At 32.8% G+C, this 26,124-nt stretch overlaps 2 pseudogenes; one reads left to right on the forward strand and one right to left on the reverse strand.

Moving 5' to 3' along the window:
- Positions 1–1,818: 1,818 nt before the first annotated feature.
- LOC129292395 (protection of telomeres protein 1a-like) lies at positions 1,819–12,256 on the forward strand (annotated as a pseudogene).
- A 1,487-nt stretch (positions 12,257–13,743) lies between these two features.
- On the reverse strand, positions 13,744–19,008 carry LOC129292396 (ERAD-associated E3 ubiquitin-protein ligase component HRD3A-like; annotated as a pseudogene).
- Positions 19,009–26,124: the final 7,116 nt, after the last annotated feature.

Below are 26,124 nucleotides of genomic sequence, written 5' to 3' on the forward strand. Positions count from 1 at the left end.
TTTATTTTATTATTTTATTATGTATTAAATCACTGATATTTATTTCAGAGAAAATTTCATTTAAGGTCGTTGAACCGCATTTAATGAAAAAGAAGGTTTTTTGGGGCTTATTTGGTAACTTATTTTGTGAACAGTTTTTTTATTTTTAGAATAAAAAAATTTATTTAATAATGTATTTTAATAAGTGCTTCAGATAAAAAAATAAAATATTATTTTGAAAAGCAGAAAAAAGGAAACATATTTTAGGTCTTTTAGGATTACTATTTTGAAGAACTAAAAAGAATGAGAAAAATTTTTATTTTTATTATTTTTTTATTTTCAAAATATGTTTTACAAATATATCAGTTTTCAGAATAATAAAATAAAAACAGCTTTAAATAGACCCTTAAACTTTAAAAATTCACTTCATACTAAGGATATTGAAGTAAAATTAAAATACAGAATAAATTACTTTCTCATCCCCTCTAATTCTCTAACTGGGCTTTGCTCCTTCGAGCCTTTTCTTGAAGAAGCATCTGCTACACCTAAACAAAAATTTGGACCATTCAGATTAAATATTTAATATTTTATTTTTATTAAAATAAGAATTATGAATTCTTTTAATAAATTTTGTTATCAATCTAAACAGTCTAAATTTAACATTAATGGTCCAAATTATATTATTTTTTATTAAATTGATTATCCAAACAAGTATACTCTAAACAGTACAGATTTAACATCTATGCAAGATTGTTAAACTCACGAGTTTAAAAAAATTTATAACAAGAATGTAAACTCATATCGTAAATTCAGATTGTAAACTCATAAGAGTTTGCTTTTATTACAAATAGCCATTAAAATATAAATTATAATTTAATTTAAATACATTAAAAATATAAATAATTAAAATTAAACCCATCTACATTGATAAAATACCATATATAAGACATAAAAATTTTAAAATAGTGAAACTTATTTTTAGTATTTTTGTTTTCTTTTTATTAATATTAATTTTTTGCATTTCAGTTTTTTTCTTTGAATCAGGTCTTATCACTTTTATGAACTGAATTTTTCATAATATATACTTAACTCACTTAACTCAAAAAAAAATGACGAGCTCGACAATTTAACCAAGATTTCATCTAATCTGAATTTATAAATTAGTTAACACGATTTTGAAAGTTAAAAACGTAAAAACGATAAATTTGAGGTAAACTTACGAGTTTAATCAAGTTTGTATCTACTCTGTTTGAATAAGTTGAAATGATTTTGTAAGTTAGAAATGTAAAAACATTAAACTTGTAGTCAACTTAAATTTTGACAACCATGCATGTATGGTTCAAATTTAATATAATTTTTTATAAATTAATTATTCAGATATTTTATGACAGTGCAAATCTATTAAAAGTATTTTTAAAAAATATTTAAAAAATTACAAGTTAAATATTTTACATCAAACTGTACTTTGAATAACTAACTTATAAAAAATTAATTTAAATTTGGATCATTAATATTAAATTTAGACTATTCAGATTGATAACAAATTTATTTAAAAAAATAATTTTTAAAAAATTTTTATTTTAATAAAAATAAAAAATAAAATATTAAATCTAGATCATCTAAATTAATTCTGAATGGTCCCAAATTTTTATTGGATACAGTGTACACTCCTCTAAGAAAAAGCCGAAGGAGTAAAGCCAAGTCCTTAATTCTTTACTAAAGTTATTCATTTTTCTACGTAAAATTGTACATTAACCTACAAGAAATTGTTCATTTGTTGAAAGTTGAAGCAAAGGATATAAGAATGTTGATATTGTCCGGGACCTCTCAAAAGACAATATGGGACATAGCCTCCTTACAGAGGCGAGGGAACTTATTCTAAGGAATTGGAAAGTTTATCTTGGTTTTTCTTGTAATGATTCAATGTTTATCTGTTAGAGTTGTTTAGATTATGATTAGTTAGTTCTGATTTTAATTTTTTTGTGCTTTTTACCATCAACTCTCTCATAATTAGAATGGGTGGATAGTAAAAGGCAATTGCCCGGCTAAGTTCGCACGACTTGTACAGTGTTTTTGATTAATAGACCTCTTCTTTTTTAAAAAAAAAAACAAGAAGATGAATGGCACAATAATTTATAGATTAATGAATAATTTTATATAAAAAATGAATAATTTTAATAAAAAATCAAAAGATATAAAGGATAATGAGATAATTTTACTTTATATTTTAATTTTACTTCAGTATTCCTAATCTCGTCTAAAGGAAATTTCAGAATTTAAGGATTTTTTTTTAATTAAGTATGGTTAAAGGATTTTAAAATAAATTTTTTTCATTTATTATTTTTCTTATAAATTCAATGAGGCGCCGGGCTGTTCCACTGACACACTGCGAAGTGAGCTCTCAACAGTTACAGAGGGCAATGGAAACAGCAGACCACTACAAGTTTTTCTCCCATACGAGATGCTATGAAAGCTATTAATCAAAAAGTGAACATAATAGGCATTATACTTGAATTTGGCTTCCCAAGGCGAACTAGGGGCACCGGTAAACTTTCTGTTCCCAGAATCTCTGCTTAACACAGTACATCGCACTGTTTCCTTTCTTTGTCCTGCTCACATGTTTGTGCTTCTCCAAGCTTAAGTCTTTATAGGCACCTTAGTTTTACTGAATGTTACCTCAAAAAAGCTAGGTTCTTGTTTATGTTTCTGATTGAGTTGGAAAAATGGAAGTTCTAGGTTATTTCTACTGTTGCTGGTTGGCTTACTTGAATAATTTCTGCAGACTACTGTTGTACGCTAAAAATAATTGATGAATCATATGAGAAACCTGGGATATCAGTTAATGTTTTTGCTGAAAGTTCGGAAAGACTTCCTCATGTTGTTGCAAGTGGAGATGTTGTTCAGTTTTGTAATGTTTTGGTAAGTGTCTTCTTACTACTACTACTCGATTTGATAGTACATCTGTATCAATATGCTTGCTTTGCTTTTCTGGACTAACGTTGACCATGGAATATTTTTATGCACTGTTTTTTGTGAATTGTATTTGTTACACTGTACTACTTTTAAGTAAAGTTTGGCAATATGCTGGTTTGCTCTAGCGTTCTTGCTCTAACTTCAATGCCTTTAAATAATGAATTTATCAACGTTTCCATATCATATGCTTTTTCTCATGATGGTCATGTGTTTGACTGCATGAAGGGATCTTGGATTTGAGGAAACAAAGTGCGGTTTCGTGATGATAGTGAGATACTTAGAGCATGTGGTTGGACTTTGTGGTGGGAAATATCAGTGACGTGAAGGAAATTAGGAAATTTTTCATGATATCATATCATGTGAAGGAAATTTGGAAGTTTTATGATACAACTCATGCTCATCCCTTGTGATTGGGAGGGTTTAGTGATGTCAAGGGGTGCTTCAGTTTTCCTGAAAGGAAATAAAAAGGGGGAAGGAATAATAAGAGTGAAAGAAAGCAACTAGCCATCTTGGTCAAACACCCTGAATAAATTTAATAATCAAAATTTGACAGACTTAAATATTAAATTCTTCTCAGTGTAGTAGGAGGTTGTAGATTTCAAAAATATGAAAAACCTTTTGGTGGAAAAACTCAACATCCCGGAGGCATATATCAGGGGACTTTTGCATGTATATTGTAGTGAAACTTCTTAAGATTTAAGAATATTTTATATGATGTTTTAGGTTGGTTTTGAATCAATCTACTTAATTTGTTGATATGCCAATATTAGAAATATTTCTGTTCATCATTACATGTTATTTATTTAATCCTTTTTTCATGTGGAATGTGTAATCATGAGTTTTCTTATAATTTTAGTTAACAAAACTAATTTCACTGCTTTACAGTATAATGTAGTATTGAATTGCAAGAGCACGTGTGCACACAGGTGGAATGCAAGTTGAAATAAAAAATTCAGCATATGAACTTCCTACAAGTCACTGATCTACAACTTATTGATTGAAGGATGACCATAAATGACTATGATATGCTCTATTTTATTAATTATATGTAAAAGTTTGCTTTATTCTTTAAGTTTTTAATATGTGTTTTTTTAATTTTGTAGATAAAAACGCATGGTGATGAAGTAAATGCTGTCTTCAATAAAAAGTTTTCCTCGTTTTGCATTATATAATGGAAAAGACAATGATGAGTTTGTTCCTTACCAAGTTTCTTTCAAAATTTCATCCAAGAGATGTGGATAAAGCACTCATAGACAAGCTCAGAAAGTGGCTTGTCAGTTTTCAGCTTATTGAAGGTAGTCCATGATTGTAACATTCAATATGTTTTGAAAGCAGCTAATTTATTTTTATGGAATTTACTCCAAACTATACTTAATATGCATATGCATGCACTTACTGTTCAAGGCACACACAGCACTTTGCATCAAGTGTTGCAACATTGCGGTGCAGTACTGCAATGAGAATAATATAAATTTTATAATCCAAAATAACTGTAACTTGTACATATTTATGGGTTTCAGATACCAAATAAACTATGTAATAGCCCTTTAGATGTGTTTAGCTTTTGCTCAATCAAGAATTGCCTACTACAGAAATCAATGCATGTGTGAAAACTCATTGATTTCGTGATAGCTTTTGTTTTCTTGTTAATTTCATCACCTTATATGCTATATTGGTGCTCATTTCATACGTGTGAATATTTAATTTTGAACTTGCTGCATAGATTCCAGTAACTATCCAATGTTAAGAGAAATCAAGGAAGGAAACTGCTTTGATCTAGCATGCAAGGTATTTTTCTTGTTCTGATTTTTGTATCTGATTATGAGACTTTAGTATAGTTGAAATATTTAAGTTTTAGCTTCTTTATCAAGACATGCCAATGTTCTTTTACATCCCTTCCCCCTCTTTGTGGTGGTTAAACAAGACAAACACCTTTATCCTTTTCACCATTATATAATTCTGATAATCTAATCCTCAACCTTTTGATGTTTTGCAAATCAAGGTACTTCATTGCTGTGAGACTGCAAATCATGAGTGGATGGTCTTCATTTGGGATGGCACTGATTTTCCGCCAAACAGTATAAGTGCAAAGTGAGTTAATTTAAATTTAGTTTTATATTGCTATTTTAATTTTTGTCCATGTCAATGTTAATTTTGGATAAGTCATATGGAAGCCTATTACTGGTATTTGTTCTTGTTATAATAGAAAAAGTGCTCTTCTCCAACTATGCTGCATTTTCTGTCTTTCGAAAGGTAAGTAGCTGGATATGGGCATCTGCGAGCATCACTTCCAATTATTTATACCTACTATATGCGTCTGCTTCCAATTTACTCAACGTTGAGATGGCTGACAAGCAGCGGAAAGTGTAATAGGATATTTGATGTCTGTGTATAATGGGCGTTTATTTGCAAATATTTGTTGTTTGTACGTAAAAAAGTGAATCTAGTTTCTCTTCTATCAGAACTCAAAAACTGTCCCAGTTCTTATCTCAACCTTGCAAGAAAGATGATCTCCTCCAGCAACTGAGGCACCTTGGTGTTGCCAAGTTGCACTATGTCCCTAATTATTATTAGTATTATCATTATTTTGAATACAACTAGGCAAGCTCAGTGCTTGGGGAAATTAACTACACAATTAAAGAAAAAAAGATCAACAAAAGCTTAACCAAACTCATAGTCATTCTGCATCAGGGCCTTGCAAGCTTTAGGGATCATGTGCACCAATCTCAATTTCTCGCCTATTCCATGAGCATTCCTTGTAAGGAAGTCTGCCATCCTAATAGTTTTTCGATATGCTTGATGAATATTTACCACCCAATCAGAATACATTAGGCTCCTAGTTTCTTCAAGGATATCTCTGAATCTGTAATCAGCTCCTCCATCCCTCATCAACATGTTAATAGCTTTTAGTGAATCAGAATACAACTTGACTTTATCAAAACCCAGACTCTTGCAAACCTCTAGTTCCAATTTTTGGGCACGAATCTCAGCGGTGGCCGAGACATAGGACCAAGTTCTTTCTCGAAGCCTTTTATCCACATGCCCTGTGAATTTCTTAGTACTGCTCCACATGCTGCAAATTGGTTTTGCTGCACAAATCCATCTACATCAACCCCCGGACAAAATGATTAGGTTGGGGAACCCATTGAGTTTGAGGTTCACCTACTGTGTGAAAAAGCTTTCTTTCCATTTACTAATATCCCATTCCCTTCCCTATTTAGGAAGTCCTTAACAGTAGCTCTAGGATTGCCAATTCTATCATGGTTCGTTACATAATTTATGAGAGGTTGATTAATAAGAGTCCAAATGTCCCACCAGAATTTAGCCTCATTACCACTCACAATTTTCCTTTTAACTCCCTTACAGAAATTGTCCCAAACAGTCACAATTGCCTTCCAAGTGTAAGAGGAGTTTGCTTTTTTTAAAATAGTAAGGTGCCCTCCCTTCTCGCATTTGTACTTAGCCTTAAACACTTAACCTAAAGACTCTTAGGCTTACACAAGATTCCCAACATAGTTTAAAAATGAAAGCTTTATTTTGGGTTTAAAGATCCTTAAACCCAAGACTTCCGTCTTTCTTTCCCATTTTTATATCTTTCCAAGCAATAAGGTGGAGTTTTCTATAATTCAAATTGATTCCAAAAGAAATTCCTGCGCAATCTTTCCACCTCATTCAAAATTCCTTTAGGTAATAACAAAGATTGCATGGAAGAACTAGGAATGGCAGATAACACAGATTTTATTAAAATGTTATGGCCAGCCATACTAAGAAACTTACACTTCCAGGATGACAATTTTTGTTTCACTTTCTGATCATAGGGTCAAAAGTACTCTTAGTCATTTTAGTATGGAGAAGAGGGATTCCCAAGTACTTACCAAGATCACTGGTTAAATTCACTCCAGCTTGCTGACTGAGCTCCAAAGCCCTATTAAGGTGTATATTGGCAAAACAACACAATTTGGATTTATGCATGTTCACCCTATGACCAGACTCTCTGCAAAAGTTGGTCATGACTCTCTTAATGGTTTCCATTTGCTCCAATAACGCTTCAGCAAACAAAATATCATCTGTAAAGAAAAGATGAGAGATAAACGGACCGTTACCTGAAAATTTGAAAGGGTTTCCAGCATCTAGCCCTAATTCTCTCTCAATGATGTGACCAAGTTTTTCCATATAGAGCACAAACAAATGAGGACTTCAAGGGTTACCTGCCTAAGGCCCATAGTAGGAGAGAATTGAGGAGTATCTTCTCCATTCCATAGCACCCTCATGACACTAGTAGAGACACAAGCCATGATAAGATTAATAAAGGAACTATCCAGCCTCAATTGCATCAACATATCTTTCAAAAAAGACCAATCAAGCTTGTCGTAGGCTTTTTCCATGCCCACTTTAATAGCCACAAAGCCTTTCTTCCTCTTCTTATTCCTCATAGAATGAATGATATCTTGGGCTATAATGATGTTATCACAGCTATGTTTACTTCAATGAAACTACATTGATACAGTTTGATTAAATAGTTCATCACTCCTTTAAATCTTGTAGCAAGGATTTTAGTGACAATCTTGAAACTAACATTACACAAGGATTTGGGTCACAAATCTTGCAAATCTCTAAGAGAGGAGTGATTATCAATCTTAGGAATAAGAGCCAAATTAGTTTGATTAACCTCCTTCACTTGTCCGGGTTTACAAAGAATCTATCAATCATAGTGCAAATCTTTTCTCTCACATAGTTTTTATTGATTTGGAAAAAGCTTATGACCGTATACCAAGAGAAGTGCTTTGGAAAGCGTTGGAAAAAAAAGGGAGTACGGATTGCTTATATTAAACCATACAAGATATGTATGAGGGGGTAAAAACTAGTATAAGAACGCCTAGTGGTTAAACAAAGGATTTTCCTATAAAGATTGGACTACATCAGGGATCATCTTTGAGTCCTTATCTGTTCAACTTGATCCTAAATGTTTTGACGGAACATATTCAAGGGAAATTCCCAAATGTATGCTCTTCACGATGATATAGTTCTTATAGCAGAGACAAGAGAAGAGGTTAATTGCAAACTTGAGTTATGGAGGAGGACATTGGAGTCGAAAGGTTCCGTCTGAGTAGGAGTAAGACGGAATATTTATATTGTAAATTTGGTAAGAGACTATTCGACAATAATTGGAAAGTGAAATTGGGAGATCAAATTATACCTCAAGTGGAAAAGTTTAGATATTTGGGAGCCATTATTCAAAATGATGGCGAAATCAGTGGAGATATTTCACATAGGATTCAAGCTGGGTGGTTTAATTGGGAGAAAAGCTAAAGGAGTTATTTGCGACCGTAAGGTGCCTAATAAACTTAAAGGAAAGTTTTATCGCACTGTTATCAGACCAGCAATGTTATATAGTAGTGAATGCTGGGTTCTAACGGGACAGCAAGAGCATAAAGTTGGAGCAGCAGAGATGAGAATGTTACGATGGATGTGCGGATATACACGTAAAGATAAAATTCGAAATGAGTACGTACGCGAAAAAGTGAGGTCGCACTTATTGAGGAAAAAATAGTAGAAAATCGGTTGAGATGGTTTGGGCATGTACAAAAAAGACCAAGGGAGGCACCAGTGAGAAGAGTGGAACATATAACTTTGAGTCCGATTAAGAGGGTGGGTAGAGGAAGGCCTAAGAGAACACTCTTGGAAGTTGTTGAACGCAATCTCTTAATTAATAATATTGTTAAAAGCTTGATAAATGATAGAGCACAATGGCGTCTTGCAATCCACGTAGCCGACCCCACCTAGTGGGATAAAGGCTTGTTGTTGTTGTTGCTAGAAAACATGCGCTTGAATGCCATCAGGTCCTGGTGCCTTAAAAGCTCCCATAGCAAAAGCGGCATTTTTTATGTCAATATCTATCACCTCTCTCTGGATCCATCTTAGGTCAGATTCTTCAGTAGAAGGAAAATCAGCTGGTCCAGCGAGATCAGTATTAACCAATTGGTCTCTTGAATACAAGTTCTTAAAATAGTCTCTTGCCGTTCAAACACAATGATTTGAAGCTACTTTTCTCTTTATGCAAATATAAATATAAAGTAAATGAAATATTCCTTATTGAGGATTCTAATTGGTTCTTTAATCCTCCATAGTTTAGCACATTGGACTGTGTACACTGTAAGGTTCAGTGCCTTTTGGTCTTAAATCATTTTACTGATATGAGCCCCACAGTTTGCTCCAAGTTAGTACACTTTTACATTATTAGGAAACTTAAATTGGTTCTTGGCTTCTTGCAAGTTTGTTGATTACTGGATATTTATCTTGTTAATTTTGCATTATTACCAGACTTATATTGGTTCTTGCAAGTTTGGTGATTTCTAGATATTCACCTAGTTAATTTTACATTTGATATTCTATCTTTGCACAAATGAGTTTGTCTTAACAAACAATTGAGTATGCACAGACTGGGGATTTTATGTATGATGAATTGATATTATGTGTGTAGAAACTTTTGTATTTCTTCCATAAAAGTATGTGGCTAGGTGAAGCAACCCTATCAGTTTATCTTTTTGTGTAGTATAGATTAGTTACTGATTGTATTGTATTGCACTATTGCCAAAGAAATTTAATGGTATTTTTATAAATTGCAGCCTGGAAGATGAAATGCATAATCCTCTTCCTTTACATGTAGAACCTGCACCTCTTCCGAGAGATATTGTGTAGTTTTCCTACAGTTGGGTCCATCTTGAGGATAACATATGACAAAAACATTGAGAAGACCCATCTAAAATTTTTAGATATTGACAAGTGGGTCAAAATTGTCAATATGCATCTTGAAGTGCAGGCAGGACTATGGCATGGTGTGTGGACTCTTACTACAAAGCTTCGGTACACGCCAAAAGACGATAATCTCATACAAGAACGGGAAAGGTGGATTTCCAAATCTTTTGTCTCTTTAGATGATTTAATATATTAAACCAGTTGACTGATGTTTCAATGCATTCTCTTTCATACTTATTTGAGTCAGATTGTATCGAGAGCGAATGTCCTTAAGCTGTAGAAAAATGCCTTTTTGGAGCTTACCTTGGACTTCATGTATTACAGGTTTCACTTGCACATTTCATCATTGTTTCTATTTTTTCTAAATTTTGTTATTATCATATATTGGATTTTTTTCTTACAAGATAGATTATGATTGTGCTTTACCCCTACAGTGGTTGATCATGATGCTGCCCCATTTGCTACCTTAATGGATGTCCTCACCTATTCAGAGGTACCATATTGCATTCTCTTCAGCCCTGTGCACGCAGGCTTTGGTGCCATAACTTACTCGATCCTAAATAGTGGTGTCATTCAGTTTAAAATACTCACTTATTCCTTTTCTTTCTTTTCCTTTTTCCTTGATAAAATTATCCTTGCTTCCTTCTAATGCGCTTCATTCTTAAAGAAAAGCGCTCAGTCTTAGACAATTGCATTTGTTGATGTTCCCCCCCCCCTCTCTCTTGTCTCTCTCTCTCTCTCTGTGCATGAGCAGGTGGTGACAGCTAAATTCAAGTGTATTGTTCGAGTTGTAGCGGCAATGCCCTGGTCAGCTGAACACTTTTGCTCTGATGGCGGGGGTGTATAGGATGCGGCTGACCCTAGAGGATCCTACAGCTAGAATACATGCTTTTGTGTATGCTGAGGATGGGGTAAGAGATATTTCTTTCGTACCTTGTCATCACTGTAGATTCTTGGCAACTCCCCTTAATTTCCTGGCCAATGTTTTTTCAAAGAATTTCACTTGCTTTTTTTTAACTTGGCTGGAAGAATTTTAATTGCATTCAAATAAAACATATACTTTCTACTCTTTTAGTGGTGATTGCATGTTTGCTGAATTTAGAGAAGACTGTGCTCTTGCTTGAGAATTTGGAATGGAATTTTCCCAATGACTAAGTCCCATCTGTTACTTTTCATCCATATTCTGTGCCTGAACATTTCTCATTTATTGTCATAATTTGACACAGGAAACCCTATTTGATGGTTTTTTTCGTTGATAAAATTATCCTTGCTTCCTTCTAATGCGCTTAATTAAAGAAAAGCGCTCAGTCTTAGTCTTAGACAATTGCATTTGTTGATGTTAATCCCCCACCCCCTCTCTCTCTGTTCTCTCTCTCTCTCTCTCTCTGTGCATGAGCAGCAGGTGACAGCTAAATTCAAGTGTATTGTTCGAGTTGTAGCGGCAATGCCCTGGTCAGCTGAACACTTTTGCTCTGATGGCGGGGTGTATAGGATGCGGCTGACCCTAGAGGATCCTACAGCTAGAATACATGCTTTTGTGTATGCTGAGGATGGGGGTAAGAGATATTTCTTTCGTACCTTGTCATCACTGTAGATTCTTGGCAACTCCCTTAATTTCCTGGCCAATGTTTTTTCAAAGAATTTCACTTGCTTTTTTTTAACTTGGCTGGAAGAATTTTAATTGCATTCAAATAAACATATACTTTCTACTCTTTTGTGGTGATTGCATGTTTGCTGAATTTAGAGAAGACTGTGCTCTTGCTTGAGAATTTGGAATGGAATTTTCCCAATGACTAAGTCCATCTGTTACTTTTTCATCCATATTCTGTGCCTGAACATTTCTCATTTATTGTCATAATTTGACACAGGAAACCCTATTTGATGGTTATCCGGCAATGACATTTTGGCACAGAAGATGAACATGCTACTGGGAGTAATGTCATGTGATGTAGTTCAGTAACAAAGTGTGCTTTAAGAACCCACCATGGGTGCAATTGTGCATCAAGTCTTACTATATTTCTAAAGATGATGTCTGGGGCAGTAGAAATATCGAGTATTCGACACCAAAATTGTGGGAGGAGCGTGAAATTATGTTAAAAGGCATTTTTTTATTTTTCTTTTTTATTTTTTCTTAACTACATTGCACTAATGCTTCTACCATACGATGTGCATCATTTAGGTATCAGGACCTTTTGACAAGCAGAGAATGCTGCTGTACAATAGAATGTGTATTACGATGCACCTTATTGTCTCTTATCATAGAATTTGAATGTAGAAATGAATTGTACATATAACAAAGAGCGTGCCAATTATGTAAATTATGTTAAAGTTTCTTCAGCTTTCTGTAAATAATTTTGTGGAGCTAGAAGTTGACTGCATTTTAGTGTATCATGCTTTCTGATAAGGTCGAGGTTTCCGCAAGTTGGGGCCTGACGAGAGCTAAACATTAAAACCTTGTTAAAATTCAGAAACATGTAATATTAAGTCGAGAATGTTGCAAGAATTATATACGTGGAGAAGCCATGCTTTTGCTGGTTTAATATGATTATGATGAAGTTTTATTCCATGCCCCTAATAAAATTTTGTCGGCACAATGAAATTTTTAATCTTTCAAATTTATTTCATTTATTAAGTTGGTCTTTAAATTTAATCTTTATCAATTTGATATTTTAAATTGTCTTAAATTATCATGTGAGTCTTTTAATTTTAAAATACAAATTTATTCTCAAAATATTTTAATGTATTAAGTATATTGATGATAGTATATATTTTCTTTAAATCACAATATAATGTATTTTTTTAGAAAAACTTATTTGGTTCAAAATATAGATATTGAATAACTTTTATATTTATTTTTGAAATATGTTTCTACTTCATTTGTTACTTTTTAAAAAAAATTATATATTAAAATTTTAATTACTATCATTAAGATTCTTATGTATTTAACAAGGACATAAATAAAAAAATATGGACATTTATAAGAATTTAAATTTTAACCAATATTGTTTGTAAATAGTGCATTAACTAATTATAATTTATATTGTAATCTAAAGAGAGTAGATGTTGTTAAATGAAAAAAAAAAATTAACTCTCAAGTTAATTTGATTTTTATAAATACAAATCTTTACATTGTGTTTTGTTCTTATTTAAAATTTGAAAAAAATTAATTTTTAGTCTTTCAACTTTTAATTCACTTGTAACTTAGTCTCTCAACTATAACTCATTATAATCAGTCATAATCAGTCCCTCAATTATGACTCATCTATGACTTAGTTTCTCAACTTTTGAATCACTTACAAATAGTCCCTTAACTTTTATTAATTTTTTTTTATGTTAACTTATATCTCACATCAATGAGCAAGGGGTGGTATTTTAAAATAATATATGATCATTTTTTTAATCCCTCTTATTTGATAAAAAAAATTAAAAAAAATTATAAAAATAAGGACCGAGTTATAGGTGAATCAAAAGTTGAGGGATTGAGTTGCAAGCGAGTTATAGTCGAGAAACTGAGTCACAGCGAGTTATAATTGAATAATGGAGTTGTATAAATGAATTAAAAGTGAAAGATTAAAAGATTAATTTTTTCTTAAAATTTTAAAGTCTATCTTTTCTTATCTAAATAGTTATATAATTTTTTTTTTAATCTAAGTGGCTACCATTAATATTATGTTGTGTCTATATCACAATTTTTAATAGTGTAACTTTTTTTCCTTAAATAATAAGGGTCAAATGGACAAACAAAATAAATTTAACAAACTAAATTAATAAAAATTAAATTTAAAGAATCAAATCAATAATTAAACTAACTTAAAAAATTAAAAGTTGCATTATCCCTATTTTGTTTGAATCATTTCATTGAGCAACCGAGTTTATTCCCATTGACTCCCAACACCAGTGCAAGAATTAAGTACTAAGTTTGTGCAAGTCATTTACCAGCTTAGCCAGTCAATAAATGATTAAATATCCAATCAAAAATTGGCCAATAAGAAACTTGTGAATTTACCCAAACAAACCCGATTGGGAAGACCGAAATAAGTTTTAAATAAATTTGGACGTTAAAAGTGAAATTGCAACCTAAAAATTCATCTCAAGCATGCAAACGAATAAAATCTACAAACGCATCCTTATTTCCGAGCCTACTACGCACTAGCCGCCAAAGGCACAATTTACAGAGGAAGGAAAAATTGACATCCTGTACACAAAATCTTTGCCTTTTATGTACAGCACCATCCCCCCCCCCCCCAAAAAAAAAAAAAGGCCTCATATTTTCAGTAAGCAAATAATAGTAACATTAATTAATTGGGTGCCAGCACACCATGCTCATTAGGGTGTTGCTGATCCTCTCCTCCAACTACACCAGCAAACTGCCTCCGTTGCCTCTCACGGAGATATAACACAGTCAAGAGACATGCCAATAGAGTCAGTATTGTCGCATTCCCCTCTTCCAAAAGCACGTTCTCCATCCAGGCTTCCAATTTCGGTAAGATTTCTGGTAGGGAATCAATTAATTGAACCTGAATGTAAACAAAGGACATGTCAATAAGGATCTAGGCGAAATCAATGAGAGAAATTTTAACTCATGGATGTTAAAAGCATTAACAAGAAATGGCTAGTTAGCTACACTACGCAGTGTTGATTCATAACTACAAAATTTCGATCAAATAATGCAATCTGCCAAAAATTAGGTTAGAGGCTGAGAGTTTGGAGTAGGGAATCGGAGTTGTCAGACTTCACTAAAATAATATGCCATAAATTCTAATGAGCATCCATCATTTCCAAATCATTCTACCCTGTCAACATTGTAAGATCCATTGGAATGGGGAAAACACAGTGGCTGACATAAGTGAGCGTTTGGTTTTTACGTTTGTGGTTTCTAATGCGAAACCAGACATGATAGAGAGTTGTCTAACCTATTCCTCATCATTTAAATAAATGCAAACAGCTCCACCAACCATTAATTGAGATCGATGGGCCATTGGAATGATAGATTACCATAGTTACTCCCACTTAATAATAATAAGAAACAGGTGACTAAGCTAGCAAGACAGTAAGCGCTTATAGAACAAAACATAATGTCAAATTCCAGTTTACGCTGGCATGCTTTCCAGAATGTAAATGAGAGAAACTCACCAAGAAACTGTCCGCATAATTCATTCGTATCCACAAACTTGAAAGTGCAAGGGTGACAGGCAGCTTTGCTGCGGGATCATGTTCAAGAGCTTCATCATAGTAACGCTTGGCAAGATGAAGATCTAATGGAAGTCCTTGGCCATGCTCATGCATGTACCCTAGATTGAACATGGCTTGCGCATTTGCTTGTGATTTGGCATGCATATAAGCCTCGGCAGCTCGTTCATAATCCCGGACAATGCCCTGAAGGAAAAATAGAAGCACAAGAGAAAGTGGGACGGAGCACGGGTAGCATGGCATAAACAAATTGTTGTAAGCGTGCAAGATGCCTAAACACGTACCCGACCATAGTAATATGCATCTCCAATCAGTAAAGCAGCATGTTCATTTCCCTGCTCAGAAGCCTGCCACCATAAAGAATGAGCACGCTGATGCCTCTCTGCATCTCTACAAAACCCAGATTCACCCATGCACATGCTGCGATCCCCATATTTGTCAAGAATCCAAGCAGCATTACTTTGTGCCAACTCATAGCCCATCTCAGCCATTCTTGAATACAACATAAATGCCTTTCCAACATCACCTTTCAAGTATGATTCTAGCGCCCATCTGGACAAAGAACTCCAAGGACCCCTCTCTGCAACTAGTTTGTATAGCATAGTAGCCTAAGAACAAGAAAAACTAAAACCGTTAGGCTATTAGCTGGTGAATTTATTTTGCTGAGGTAATTCAATAAACAAAAGCAGGAATGCAAATCAAAAGTTTATTCCACGCTCCTATTCACAGATCTAGTCTCCTTAATAAATATCCTATAAATATTGCAATAACTACATATATCACATCTCATATGGTACAACCTAATAGGGGTTGTACTAGAGAAGTCAAGCGATGAAGCCCTATATGAGTTCTCTCACAGCTAGATATACAAGTTACACAACCAATAAAGGTGAGGGCTCATTTGGTTTAGATTTAAAAAAAAAAACTGTTTTGTGACAATTTCAAATAATAACTGGGAAGAAAGGGAACAAAAATTAATTTTTTAGATACTGTGTTCTAAAAATAATTTGAAAATAAAATATTTGGGTATCTTTTCTTTATAACGTTTAAAAAAAAATAAGTGACACAAAAGCATACAGAATGATTTCTTGACATACTAATAATACAAAAAATAACTATATGACATTACTTATAAGCAAAAATATACCCTTTCAATCGTGACCTGTGTTTGGTAGTAAATTTCATCATTGAATGCATTAGCAGCAAAGCATATGCTAAAAGTATGATAACTGATTTTGTACTTCCTGACAAATAGGCTGTGACAGTGATAATGGATTTGTTATTTTCTAGTTTTTTTTTTTCCTCATAAGGTAGTCATTACAATGTAGCCGTGCAATCTATATAACCGAGCCCACCTAGAGAGACAATGCTTGTTGATGATGATGTTGTTGCGGTCATTACAGGCATTACTTAATTGAATTATGCCTAACTAGGGAGATTCACCATTTCATTTATTAAAAAAAAAAGTCATATTTCAAATTAACTTGAGAGACATTTTGTCATATTGACATTTTGTTGTTATATAGTTGTCCCAACTCCCACAGACAATCTAAGTAGTCATTGATGAACAGCATGATTTAGTCATTGATGAACAGCATGATTTAAGGGAAATAATTGGCAAATTGCGTGATCACAGCAAGGAGAAAAATTAAAGACAAAATATATGAAACAATATTAGCTATAACAACAGAGAAGAATCAGTACATCATAAGAAAAAAAAAAGATCAGAGAGGGGAACTAAGTAGCGCTTGAATATATTAAAGAAGTAAATAACTAACTAACCAATGGGATATTCTTCTTGAGCACAACACCAGTATGGAACATCCTTGCCAGCTGGTAGAATGCCTTCGGCTGGCCACTATTAGCAGCTAGAATAAAGTGGTTATATGCCAACATCACATTTCTTTTTACCCCCATTCCTTTAAGGAGCAAGACACCAAGGTTATAGTGCCCACCAACATCTTCATTCTCAGCAGCCTTTTCAAAATATTTTTTGCCTGTCATTTGCGAAACAAATTGTTAAATAAACCATAGCTATAGATATATTACCCAAGAAAACCAAAAATAACTATGCGTAAGGGTGAAACAGATGCTAAGGACAAAAGGCAAAGTCAATACAAGAACATATGTTATCAACAAATGTCATCCACGTAGTTCTCTGTTTTCTAAATCCAGAGTCTTGGACACTATCAAAGGCATGCCATATGCAACCCTAATTTCTGTTACTAGCTAAAAAAATAATTATTTTAAGTATACATCTAAGGTTTCATGGATTTCTCACACTAACGAAGAAACCAAACTTACCAAATGAAGGACTTTTCTATTGCTAGCAAGCCAGCCGGTAAGTAGAAGCATTGAAGGAGAAATAATAGTGTACATACATAGTGTAAATATAGTTGACAACTCAGAAGCATGCAGCAAGAGAGAAAAGAATGTGTTTCTTAGTCAGTGAAAATAAATTAAGGGGAATCAACCAGAATGAGTTCAAATATGGCAAGTTACAGAAAACAAGGCAAAGAAAGATATCATCTACCAATCAAAATACAGAGTCAAAGAGCAAATATAATCTTACTTTTGAGTAATTCTTCTCCACTCCATAGCCTTTTACATACAAATAACCCATACCATTATAAGCAGAATATAACTGTTGCTTTGATGCAAGTGTAAACCATTCCATAGCTTTAGTGTAATTTCTTTCAACACCTGCTCCCCTTGCATAAATCTCTCCAAGAAGTTCCATGGACCTCGGCTCCCCCTTATCTACAGCCTTTAGAACCATGACAGTGCCTTGGCATGATCACGCCTTAATCCTCTCAAACCAAAGAAGTAAAACAGCCCAATCTTGTACATGGCAGCAACATTTCCTCTCTCTGCTTGATATTCCAGTATCTGAAAGTCGTCGTCATCCTCCCTCTTGATTTTCTCAGAGCTTCTTTATTCTCCTCGGCTCCATTATGGAGCCTAACTTGGTCAATCACTGGGGAATCTTTTGAAATTAAAAAACTATTTACAGCTGCTTCTGCTAATTCAGCGTAAAGCTTAACTGCGTTTTCAGACATCTGCTCAGACAAAATAATTCATCAAACAAAGAAAACGAAGCAAACAAGATAGGTAGAAGAGGTTCAATTGATAGTTGTAAATGAAAAGGATACCCTATGTCCAGAAACAACTTACCTGACTAACATTTTCCTAGTCCCGGTGATTTCATATTACTACAGGCTACAGCGCATAGGACTTTATGATTAGAAACATCCTTTATGATTTCATTGGCTTGCACGTAAGAACTGAGTAACTTAGAAAACAACGCAGAAGTTGAAAAGGATTTTTTTAAAAAAAATGACAAAGGCCGAGTGCTATTCAGCGAATCATTAAATTCAGACCTTGCACAACTCATTAAACTCCAAAGTTCCAATAACTGGAACGCACACAGACGTACAAAAAAAAAAAATACACACAAGATGCAAGTGGCAGTAAATTGCTCACATCTTGGCGCGTATATGCATAAGCCAAAGCCATCTTGGACTGCATATTACCACCCTCGGCAGCAAAATGATGATGCAAAAACGCCTTTGCTTTGCTCCTCTCTTTCATAATGCCCATCCCATACAGAAACCCTAGCACTGACTGCGCAGCTGGATACCCCAACACAGCCGCCGCTTCAATCTCCCCCGTCGCATCCTCCATCATCGTCACATCTCCTGAACCAACCGCCGACACCATCTTTCCAATGCTGGAGTAGTAAAGCGCCTCCGACTCTGTACCCGGTTCGGCGGCAGTGATATCTGAATCTGGCTCGAAGATTGGGCGCCATGAACCGGGGTCGAGCTCTTCGTCGGACTTGCGGGTGTCTGAGTCGCCGAAGTTGTCCCACTCGGCGTCGGATTCAGGATCGGACGGATTGTCGGATGAGGTGAGGCCCTCTTTGATATGGTCCTGAGAGAGAAGAAGGACGACGGGGCGGGCAATGAGAGAGTGAGGAAAGAGAGAGAAGATGAGGAGAGAGAGGAGACCGTTGCAGGCTGGTGATTCGTGTACGCATTGTCTGGTTGAGACTTCAGAGAACGACGAAGGATGAACCAAGAATTCCCTGATTATCGGGGTGGCCGTGATTCATTCGCCTTGAAAAATTTCTGAAAAATCAACGTTGAAGAGAGGGAGGTTTGACAGTCAACCGTGTTCATCTGCAAACTGCAATAAAAATCGTCGGTAAAAAAAAAAAAAAAAGAATCGTTGGTCAACAGAAAAAGTGAAAAACCAATCTACTCCGAGGCCAAAGATGGGAAATAGACCGATAATGAAACGTTCAGGGAAGATATCACCGCTGGACTCTGTAAGAAATTTATAGCAAAAACAAAACAAAAAAAGACGAATTTGAATTATCAAAGGGCCAGGGAATCAAAATATAAATAGGTTAAGCATGAAGTAATTTAATATCCTTGTTTTTTTTTTTAAAAAAATATTACCCCATATCGGTGCTGGCCACCAGATCGCTGATGGAGATTAACGGGTAATGTTAACAAAATGTTTATAATTTAAAAATTTGATTTACTGCATATACACACATACATACATACATATTATATATATATATATATTCCTTTCATTTAAAAATATAAAATATTTTTAATAGAATTACATTTTAATAAAATAGATATTTACTTTCAAATTAATCTTATCTTTTATATTTACTCTATTAAATACTTTATAATAAATATATCATTGCTGAACTTTGTAGAAAATTTATAGCAAAAACAAAACAAAAAAAGATGAATTTGAATTATCAAAGGACCAGGGAATCAAAATATAAATAGGTTTTAAGCATGAAGTAATTTAATATCCTTGTTTTTTTTAAAAAAAAAAATGTTACCCCATATCGGTGCTGGCCACCAGATCGCTGATGGAGATTAACGGGTAATGTTAATAAAATGTTTATAGTTTAAAAATTGATTTACTGCATATACACACATACATATATATATATATATATTCCTTTTATTTAAAATATAAAATATTTTTAATAGAATTACATTTCAATAAAGTAGATATTTACTTTCAAATCAATCTTATCTTTTTATATTTACTTCTATTAAATACTTTATAATAAATATGTCATTGCTGAACTTTGTAAGAAATTTATAGCAAAAACAAAACAAAAAAAGATGAATTTGAATTATCAAAGGACCGGGAATCAAATATAAATAGGTTTAAGCATGAAGCAACTTAATATCCTTGTTTTTTTTTAAAAAAAAAATGTTACCCCATATCGGTGCTGGCCACCAGATCGCTGATGGAGATTAACGGGTAATGTTAATAAAATGTTTATAGTTAAAAATTTGATACACACACACATATATATATTTTCCCTCCATTTAAAAATGTAAAACATTTTTAATAGAATTACATCTCAATAATGTAATTATTTACTTTTAAATCAATTTTATCTTTTTATATTTACTCCTATTAAATATCCTACATAAATATAAAGTCATTTATTAATAGAGGTATTTTTGAAAAAAAAAATAATTACACTTTAAAAGATTAAAAATACCTTACATTTTTTAACATTCAATTTTTCAAAAAATTATTTATATTTTTGAATGGAAGGAATATATATTTTGGCCATATATGATTATATGGGTTTGGTAATTTGGTGGCAATTAAGTTTTTTAAATAGTTAATGAATCATGAGATCAACTCTCAATGAATACCTTTACCAATTATCCTTCAATAATTGAAGTTTCAGTGACTAGCTGTTAACTTATTTTTTGGGTTTCAATGATACGGTATGCACAAGTCCTTGTTGCAACTCAAATCAGTCCTATTATAGATTTTAAACGTGGGCACAGACAAGCTTTTTCCAAGTTCGGACTAAACATTAGTCTGACATCACTTTTTAAAATCAAAGCATTGCCATCTTTTGTAGAAACGGAGACAAGGATTATTATAGATGGGGATGTGCATGCAAGATGGATTATGCGGCTGTAGATATGTATGATAAATTATGATTCTAACATTATCAAATATTAATGAATGAATTAAGGTTCCATGAGAATTAACAAGCCTTACTAAAACTCGAAAAAAAATCATGAAAATAGATAAGAAATAGGATAATCTGTATTCATCTCACTCAATTCGATGTGAAAACTTAGCTAACCTAACTCTTTAGCTGTATTCAGGTAAAAAAAAGAACTCATTATTTGTATCATCAAGGCTAGCAATATGAGCTACATTGAACTTAGCTTGATCTTCAAGAAGAGCTACATCATTGAAGTTATGAGGGTTAGCTTCGTCATCAAGAAGAGCTACCTTCAAAGTAGGTGTGCGCAGGATTGACACTTACATATGTAGAAATTATTCAAGCTTCTCAAGCTTATCATCACTAATGCCTAGAAAATCTTCAAGGTCAAGCAATATTCTTTCCGCCTTTTCTGGTTTATTGTCAAGCACAAAAAAGCATAAATGTTAAACGAGAATTGATAATAATTCAAGAATTCATATAAAAAATTAAAATACCTATATAAAGCTTCAACAAACATCTATTTCTTGATTTGGTAGCACACCTTGTAGTATAAATCTTCTTCACTTTCCTCTAATAAACTCAACATCAAGACATACTCTTTCATGTCATTCCACTTTCTAACCATACCTTTATCTTTAATAAAATCCAATTTTTAGAATAGTCTACACTCTTCTTTCGGCTTGAAATTTTAGAAAAGTAATGTTTCTAAAATTATAAAAAGTAAAATAAATTTCAAGATTATTACGGTAAAAATTCTATGTTATTTATCAAGATTATTGATTGATGATTGAATTGAGTAAGGATGTAGCTTTTTCAAAAATAGTTTTTTGATTCAAGCTTAAAGACTAATATTTGTTTAAGTTTTTTTCGGAACAAAGTCAGTTAATTTTTTAAAATTTTATGATTTTGTTTTAAAATTTTAAAAATAATTAAAATATGAACAAAATGTGGATTCCTGATTATTTGATAAACTATTTTGAATAGTTTTTTAAATTAATTTGATATGGTAAAATAGAGAATGATACAAAAATGCTGAAATACACGAATATATTAAACGATTTTTAATAATTAAATAATAAATTATTTTTAATACAACTAAATAATTACTTCTTATTTTATTATTATAACTAAATATAAAATAATATCTACCTTTTATAAAATAATTATTTTTATAAAGATAAAAACTTGTGTACTTAATGTAACATCCCAAAAATTATTCCTTTGATTAATTAAGCTAATGAAGGATAATTGTGTAAATTTAAATATAATTGAATTTGATGATAGTTAAAGACAACTAATAAACCTATTGGTTTGGTTTTAATTATTGGATTGGATTCAGAAGTGAATTGGGCCACTTAGAATCAAATTGAAGGAAAAATAAATATTTGGCCCATTATGCATTATACTACAACATAATGTCACGAATCTAATTTAAAAGGGCATCTACATGTGCGAGAACAGAAAGGAGAAAGAGGATAATAAAGGGGCTCGTGATTTTCTTTGCTAGGGCATAATTTTGTTGGCATTTTTTTGGAGATTTAGAGTTTCTAATTATTAAGGCAAGCTTCTCCTACCATTCATCTTCCTCTCTACACAATTTTTAAGTTAGGGGTTATAGTTGGAGGATGATTTTCAGACCTTAGAAGTTTTGGGTTCGAACCTATTGACTTAAATAGAGTTAATGAGATTTGTTTAAATTATCTAAGGCTATATATAGTGGTTTTATACTTCCATGAGAGTTTGCTCTCAATTATGGACAAATTTGTGAATTAAAGTGTCATTAGTGATGAAGATTAGAGTTGTTGGAAGCCACTAATAGTGTTAAATGGATTTAATAAAGTTAGTTAGTATAACATCCTGAATTTTAATTTTGAGAATTTTTGCTATTTATAAGGGTATTGTAGTCAAATTAAGGAGATTTTTTATTAATAATGTTTTAAGGAGACTAATATAACTAATAAATCCTCAGACTGCCTTAGAAGAAGATTAGGTCAAAGTTCGAGCGAGCCATGGCACGAAGGAAGATTTAAATTTATAAGGGACTTTCTGTGTTATGCATCACAACAAACGAGCCAATGCGTCGCGGTGTACGTACAAAAAATAAGCATTTATCAGAGAGTGAAAATAGACCAGAAATAAAGGGAAGAAAGAAGGAAAAATAAGAGAGTGACGAGAGGAGATCCTGACTGCTAGGGCACAATCTTTAGACCACATTAAAAGTATTTGGAGTTTGAATCATCATTAGGTAAGCTTCCCTTTCCTTCCCCTTTCTATTTTATACGAAAATTCTGACTTTAAGGCATTTAAGGGCTTGTTTTCGATTGTGGTTTAGCAATGGACAAACTTATTGCTTTAGTTAAGGTTTTGAAAAGTTAAACCAAGCCTCTAAACATATTTTTTTAGATTTTATAAAAATCTAAAAGTTGTTGGTTAAGGTTTAGACGAACTCTATGTAGAAATTTGATGATTAAGAGCAATATGGGTAATGTGATGGCATTGTTTATATGTTAAGATATTAAATAGAGTTAATGTAATGTGTTGGAAGGTTAAATTGAGGTTCTGAGCATAATAGGTACCCCTAATTGTATTATAAATAGAGTAATTAGTGAGAGGATTTGACAATTAAGGGTTTAATTGTGTAGATTAATCTTGAATCGGGCATTGTGATGCTAGTAGATGCATATGGAGCTATTGGTAGACCACGATAACCCTTTTTAATGACAAAAGAATTAAGATAATTGAATTATCTAATCTCCTTTTTTGTACATTTGGATGGTAGTCTGTTTGATTTAGAAGTTATGTTTTGGTTTAATACTAGCCTATTAATAATATAAAATTATGATTGTGAAGTTATGTGAAGTGAAATGAAAACTTATTCTAATGCTTTTGTATTTGAAAAGCTAAATGTTATTTTTATGTAAAATTACTTGCGAAATTCTATAGTTTAAAGTGAAAATGAGAAATTATGCTAATTGATATGTTATGGATATGTGTTGGATGTATTGAACATATTTGGCATGATCATTGTGAAAGGGTGAGAGTTCACCCTAGTATGTTTTTTAGACATTGTTTGGAAATCAAAATGGTACATTAACATTATAGAAGCCCCGGTGCTTAGTATTATATTGTTTGGAAGTCTTAATACTATAAGTGATAGATTGGGTATCGACACCCCTAAGCATTGTGGATAAGGGGAATTTGTGGTTTATAATGGGCGAATGCGCTCTTGGCTAAGGCTGCCTCCTACTAATTGTGAGCTTGGGCCAGTCTAGTCACATGAGTTTAATTTTATTGAATTGTCAACCCACAGATTCAGTCAGAAGGCATAAGGAGGGTATAAGGTGGTGTGTTGGTCGTGCATATTATTCCACAACCATATGTGTGGTCTATAAGACATGTTATATGTTTTACTATACCACTTCATATAAGTACGAACTGTTCTCATACATAAATAGTTAATTAGACTATTTAGTTATTGAGTCCTCGACTTACCTCGTGGTTATATTTACAAGTGAAGGCTCTAATAGAGGTAACGGAAAGGAAGGTGTAACCAAGTATCGAAGGGACTAGCTCTACATTGTATAGTCCTTTCATTTATTTTTGATTTGTAATGAATATTATATGCATATGCTAACTTAGGACATGTGTATAATTTTGTGACACACTTGTATGATTTCTATTTTGATTGTAGGTATCTAGGCCTGGGTTTAGTGTATGTGGGTTGTAATGACTATAAGAGATCAAGATACTGGTGCAAGTGTTAGTTTTGTAATGATCTATAAGTTTGATTGGCCATTACAGTATTTATATAAAATTGTTATCCTTTATGAAATTGATGTTAAAATTAGGGTTTTTGTGGCCAATTTTTGTATGGACTATTGTGGTTGTGATTTAAATGCTTGAATAGGTTGTTTGTGATCTATTTGAATTAGTTCAAGTAGTTCCGCGGTTATTGGCACTTAGTTTAGGGGTTTGGGCACCTTGGTTGTATTTTTGAAAAAAAAAATGAGTTATTTTGGGTTCGGCCATCCAAATCTTACTTGACTCAGTGTTTAGGTGTGGGACTAATGCCAATAGTTAGGTGGCTCCAAGAGTTACGTATGAACCTTTGAATTGCTCAAATCAAACGTCAGATGGTGTGCCTTAGAAGTGGTCTAAAGAGCTGTCATGACAGTGGTCGCGCGCTATTGTGTGAGGCACAGAGAAGGGGTGTTCCCTTCTGTGCAGTCCGTCGTGACAGATGATGCACTATGCTGTGATGTACTGTGTCCATATAGTTAGAAACATTCTGTTGTATTATCTTTATAGCGTAATGATTTTCTTATGCTTTCATTGTCTTATTTACTTGGTTTTAAACCATAGTTTGAGCTCAAACGATCTTTTAAAAAGAGTTTTCTTAGGATTTTATTTTTCTTAAATATTCTTTAAACTCTTGTGTTATGATAACCATTTGTTTGGGATTAGACTAATTTTGATTATCATAACGGTGTTTTATGTGTTTGATAATGTTAGATATGATGTTACAATTAGAGTTAATAAGATTTAATAAACTGCGTATGGTGATTAAACTTAAGAGTTGAGAGTTTTGCAAGATTGAGGTGTTGAAACTTGAGAGTTGGAAGTAAGTAATTTATGACATTGATGATGATTTTGGGTTATCAAATGATATATTATTGATTATTTAAGTAGTTGAGAGTTAAATGAAGTTAATGGGACTTAATGAACTCATTGAATGTGAGATTGATCTTGTAGTTGAGAAATTTGATAAGCATGAAAATAGATATTGAAAGTAGTAGTTTTGATGATTATTAATGATGGGTGTTAAGATTAATTGTAGGTTAACCTCGTGAAGCACTTGTAAGCTTGAATTTAACCTAAAGAGCAAGTTGTGATTAAAGGGTAATCTTTGATCTTTCAAAGATTTAAGGTAACTAGAAAAAAATTAATTTATGCTTTTGCTTGTTATTTAATTATATGTTTAACTGAATTGTTTGAAAACCAAATGGTGTTTGTAAACCGATATTTGATGCAAATTGTGACAATATAAGTAAGTTTATGTGATGTGTTAAGATTGATGTAATGACATGTGTAAAAAAATTGTTTATATGAATATGTATGTGTGGATAAATGATATGTTTAGGCATATTTATGAGAATTTGCTGAGACTTTTGATGTGATGATAATGTAATATGAATTAGATGGAATAT

This window comes from Prosopis cineraria, unplaced genomic scaffold (genome assembly GCF_029017545.1).
Source record: "Prosopis cineraria cultivar Desert tree isolate PC_DT_omini unplaced genomic scaffold, ASM2901754v1 PC14, whole genome shotgun sequence".
Lineage (NCBI taxonomy): Eukaryota > Viridiplantae > Streptophyta > Magnoliopsida > Fabales > Fabaceae > Prosopis > Prosopis cineraria.